Below are 6,000 nucleotides of genomic sequence, written 5' to 3' on the forward strand. Positions count from 1 at the left end.
AAAGCTTTCATTTATTAGCATTACAAAGTCATCAACTGAAGAAGCCTGGAGAAGCAGATTAATTACTGCAGAACCTGAAGGCCACATACACTCAGTACTTTATTAGGTACACCTTGATGGTACCAGGTCGGACCTCTTTTTGCCTTCAGAACTGACTTAATTTGTGCCATAGATTCAACATGGTGCTTGATCTTTCATATCGAAAATTTACCACTTACGAACACTTGTATAAAACCTTTGGTCTTTCCCATTTTTTCCGATATCTACAGGTGCACCACTACATAAAATATTATTTTACTGAGTTTCAGGATCATTAAATGTATGATCGTTTGGGTCAACCTCATATGACAGAACTTTTGGTGGCACGGTTTGTTTCTCATTTTGCAGTGTCTTAAGATCACCTCAAAGTAGCATGGGAAAAATATACTGGAATTAATAATCTCAAATGAGATATGGGAAGAAGGACTGAAGTGAATTCATACCTGCTCTATTGATTACAACTTACACAGTTTAAAGTGTTGCATGGCTTACACTGTACCAAATCTAAACTCGATAAAATGTACCCTTCTTTTTCCCCGTTATGCAATAGATCAGGGGTGGGCAAACTACGGCCCGCGGGCCACATGCGGCCCGTTAGGCTGTTTAATCCGGCCCGCCGAGTATTTAAAAAAATTGTCTTAAGATCGCATTAATTTTGCCTTTTTTCTTGCAATACTTTGCGTTATATATTTATATATATATATATATATATATATTGCGTTGCATATATTTGACAATCGGAATATCAGATATTGCATGCCATAGCTAACAAATGTAAAAAAGGAAAAATGACATAAAAGCAGATCATCATTCATTCAGCGCTGTTGTGGCTGCGGTGTGTCACGTAACAAGCAATGACGCGTCACCATGGAAACCAAACAGACAGCGCCTTAAGCGCATAGACTTGTTGCACGTTAATGTTTTTTCCTATTTTGGAAACTCAATGAGAAAAAAAAATGTTTGGTAACCGCTTGCACACCTTAGTTTTTCCTTTGATTTGTCTGCTATTTAGTTTCTTTGCTCCTCTGGATTTGTGGATGTATCCTGCCCGATTCCGTTTACCGACCTATCGTCAGGTGTCGTGCCGAAAAGTGATGGTCCGCCGAAAATTGATTGCGCCCAGTCTCCTAACGTCTACAGCTGGATTAAACATACATAACGTGCAAATAAATAACCATCAGTTTATGTCCGTGGTAATAGCAAAGGTATGTCTGTGTGATACTTTAACGTTTCTTTTAACATAATAATAACAATTGTGGCCAAATAAGCGTTTGCAGTTTATAGCTTAATCAGGTATGACATTTACATTATAGGAAATAATAGAAGCCTGTTGTTGCCGATGGAATACGTGTTTGTATCTGGAAAACGGACTGTAGCCTATAATAACATGACTTAGCCTACCGCTAAGCTATATATAAAATAAAGACATGATCTCTTTTGCAAATATCCGTATGACTCTGCATTATTTTACCTGCTGTGTACCAACCAATCCAGCCCTTTTTACCTGTTAAAATACCTTCAAATGTCGAAAACAACCCATAAAATACAGTATTCTACTTATAACAAAATGATTGAAGCCTCTACTTATTGCAATAAATAATGCAATCAATTTTCGGCAGACCATCACTTTTCGGCACGACACCGGCTTTTGACTTCGCTCCCCTGTCTGCCATACAGAACCCGTTTTTTTTTTTTTCATTAAATGTTCTGATCTCCCTTTGCCTTTTATGTTTTATTTTATTATTCTTAAAATAAATTTGTATATTCGTTTATTTCCACAAATGTATGACTTTTGGAAGTGCAAATTGCCATTCAGTTTTAATAAAGTTGAATTAACGTAACCTGTAATTTTTACTCTTCTAAGTGTACACTTGCAGATGTTTTGTTTCTAATTTACTGTTAGGCCATTAAATAATAATAAGGATAAACAATATTTAAAAAGTATAGGCTATAATTATCTAACATCTTTAAAAATTAACATCAAAACATAACATGCTAAATGGGGGATATCTACCATAAAAAAAATTATTGTCAGAATGTCGTCTCTCAGTTGTTGAATTTCGCACAGACATTGCCACAACATTGTCTGTTTGCTTAGCCCGATCTTATGAAAGTGCGAATACCACGAATTGTATTTGTAGTGCATAATATGTTTTCGCGTGCATATGATATGCACTTTATGGCGTGAAATAGGCACGCACTCCACACCCCTAATCCTAACCAAGGGGTTTACAGTGTGTAGCATGCACGCAAAAAAAAAAAAAAAGATTTTTGGGCCGGCTACTGCTACTGGGCCGGCCCTCTGTCAAATTTTTAAAACCCAGTGTGGCCCTTGAGCCAAAAAGTTTGCCCACCCCTGCAATAGATACTAGAGCTCTGATGGGATTATGGGTGCATTATGGGTATTCTGTAGCCCTCGAGTCAGTTGTAAACTCGTTATTGCAGTGCATTGTGGGATTGGATGAGTGCACTCGATAACGTCCACTGTGGTTTCTGAAACCACTACAAATGGCTGTCCAGTCAAATAGTGCCTTATTTAAAGGAACACGCCGACTTTTTGGGACTTTAGCTTATTCACCGTATCCCCCAGAGTTAGATAAGTCCAGACATACCTTTTTCATCTCCCTGCGTGCCGTAACCCACCGCTAGCCTAGCTTAGCACAAAGACTGGAGGTAAATGGCTCCAGCTAGCATACTGCTTCCTTCTGAGAATATAGTTCCCAGTATATATACAGTTAGAAGACGTCTGTGTCTCATGTGACCTTGTTATTTGTACATGCTGTGACTATACAAATCACAACATGTAAATAGGAAAATGTTGGTATTATTTTGTCACTTATTGGGAGCAATATGCTAGCTGGAGCCGTTTACCTCCAGTCTTTGTGCTAAGCTAGGCTAGCGGTGGGTGCGTCAGACAGAGTTACGGAGATGAGAAGGGTATGTATGGACTTATCTAACTCTGGGGATACAGTGAATAAGCTACAGTCCCAAAAAGTCGCCGTGTTCCTTTAAGGGTATAGGGGGCAATTTCAGACACATTCAACGTCTAGCCTAAATGCATTGAGTTGCTGCCTTTTGATTGGCTGATTAGATATTTGCGTTAACGAGCAGTTGAACAGGTGTAATGGACGGTGATTGTACAACTGCCTTACATATTTTTCCAGAATCTAGTTTAGTTTGTGGACTTGAGGAATGTGGTAAATGCATAAGGGTTATAAGGTTTGTAAAGATCTTTATGACTAGTCACTCTGAATCATTTTTTTGTAAAGCCAGCAGAGTTGGTTTTACAGGCAAGGTAAAAGGTATTGATTGAATCATTCTTTTATGACACTGTATATAGGCTGATTCACTCCGCCCCAACAAAAAACAAAAAGGTTAACACACTGACCCAACAAAACCCCACAACGGTTGGAATGCGTTGGTTTCAGTGTAGTGTTATGCTGTTAAAAGTGTGATCGAGAACAGAAAACACCTACCTACCTTAAACTCTTAGCTACAAAAAAAGCTGTTGACTATTTTACCTTTAATGCCCAGGAATTAAAAGATTCATCTGAACACATGTTGACATTTTGTGACCTCATATAAAACATCTCTACACTATTGACAGTACACAATGTGCAAATTTTTTTGCTCGCAGTTTCTTTAATATGACAGCAGCTTTAAACTATATATGGTAAGTTGTCACAATAGACTCATCATAGACATTTCAGCAAAATGTAAACAATAAAACAATAATGAAACACAAAAGCCAACTTACAAACTGTTTTGGTAAAACTAGCCCCAGCCAGCCCCAACAGAATAGACACAAAAAGTGTGACTGATTATCAAAATCACCTGTCTGTCTTAAACTTTTAAAGATACTAAACATTTCTTCCTTTATTGCTCAGGAAGAAAAGAAAAAAATACACAGCTGAACACATGTTGACCTTTTGTGACAAAATAGATATTGCTACTCTATATGGGGTAAGTTGTCACAATGGAACCTATCATAGTCTTTGAACAAAATGTAAACACTAAAACAATAATGAAACACAAAGGCAACTTATAGAATAAGCAAGTTAAGCGTTTTGACAACTAACCCCAGTCTCCCTAATATGCTTATTGAACATAAAATGTGAATTGTGTGAAAATGTGAACATAAAAAAAAAAAAAAAAGTGATTGATTTCACACAGTAGTTTTTTATCTAAATGTATTCCTGCACTGTGTAGCTAGTAGCTACTATCATGTTCTTCCTTTTCTGGTTTAAAAAACACTTTAGAGCTTTAGTAATATGAATGACAAATGCTGTCTCTCTGTTTTGCTTAAACGCTCCATTTTAGTCAATCAGTCAGTCGGGCGTCTTTGTCTGCTGGATGTTGATTTCCCCTATGGCAACTGTGAGTTTCACAATATGCCACAACAGACTCTTCATTTCATGCCTGTGTCCTTCAAATAGCTCCTGCTCACAGCTTATTGTTACCATAATCATTTCTGTGGCCAAATACAGTAAATTGTACGAAAAACCTCTTAGGAGTGATAATGCATCACCTGGCTGTATTGTGCATTTCACAATCTCAGGCTATGCTTGTTGTTAATACAGGCATTTATGTATTTATTTTAAAGGTAAAACATGTTCCATCAACCCATAACTATACAGTAGAATTTGATCAGCAGATTTGTTTGTTAATAATATATAATGTAGAATGCTATATCTAACTATTGGTAGCTGACGGAAATGAATGCACTCCGTAGGGGTAATTTCCCTCCATGCCATGCATTCAAATTGTTTAATGCACAGCCGGATTATCCTGCTTATACCATGGTCATTTGCCAGCATTGACAAGTTAAAGCTTTCATTGTTGTATGCAGTGCTAAATTTGACTGGAAGGGTTAAAATGATGGTTATTTTCATCAGCAACCACTAGTTAGTTCTAGCATTCTGACCATTTTATATCAGACACAGAGATAAAGTAATGTGGTAAGGTTACATTTGATTGAGTTAGTCTATATATTAAGAGAGAGAGAGAGAGAGAGAGAGAGAGAGATGTGTGTGAACAACCCGATCTCATGGCAATTCGTATGCATTTTACGAGGTGGCTAATTCGTACGAATTCATACGACCTCACTTGTACGAATTCGTACGATTTTTGCTAAATTGTATATTTTACGAGTTGTCCAATTCGTACGAATGACCTACCCCTGACCCCGCCCATCACTGGGGTTTAGACAAATCGTACGCATTCATACGACCTCACTCGTTTTCCTCACCTTTTAGCCACCTTTTACTCGTACGAATTGGTAGTGAGATAGCGTTGGTGTGAATTACCTGCGTCTGTGCACGACTCTCTACTAGCAATGAAGCGGTGAGTTTAATTACTTCAAAAACAGCGATGTTACAAACTCCTTGCTGAGTAAAATAATGTAGCGATTCAGTAGCGAAGTCAATTTATTAATAAATGTCACGGGGCAACGTTGACAAGTTTCTGTGCTCCTGTTTCGCCATCACCGTGTACGAGTGACATGTGTGTGTGCCCTTCAATGAAAGCAACACATTTGTAATATAACAGTGATTAAACTCATTGCACATCTTCCAGCCGATCAGAGTCAAGTATTCAGACAGACCATCTTATAAATAAATATAACCTTCATACCTTGATAACTCCTGCTGTGTAGCTGAGGATACAGCCGTGATCATCCTCCACAATGATGCTGGAAATAGACAGCATCATAAGAAAAAAGCAATAGCCTTGTACAATCTGTACCACCAATTCAGTTGTCGGAAAAGCTTCTCCTGTCTATTCACAACTCTGATATAAGGTATACTGCAGATATTTTTTTATAAGCTCTATTCTTGTACGATCACATTTTGCACTTATAAGTAAACAATTATAGGGTCATCTGCTGCTTGTCTTTACCAGATGTGTTTCTTTTTATTCTTAAAACTCTAAGATCTCATGGATGGATATCATTTCGACGGCCAA

Source organism: Scardinius erythrophthalmus (assembly GCF_964197995.2).
Source record: "Scardinius erythrophthalmus genome assembly, chromosome: 8".
Classification (NCBI taxonomy): domain Eukaryota; kingdom Metazoa; phylum Chordata; class Actinopteri; order Cypriniformes; family Leuciscidae; genus Scardinius; species Scardinius erythrophthalmus.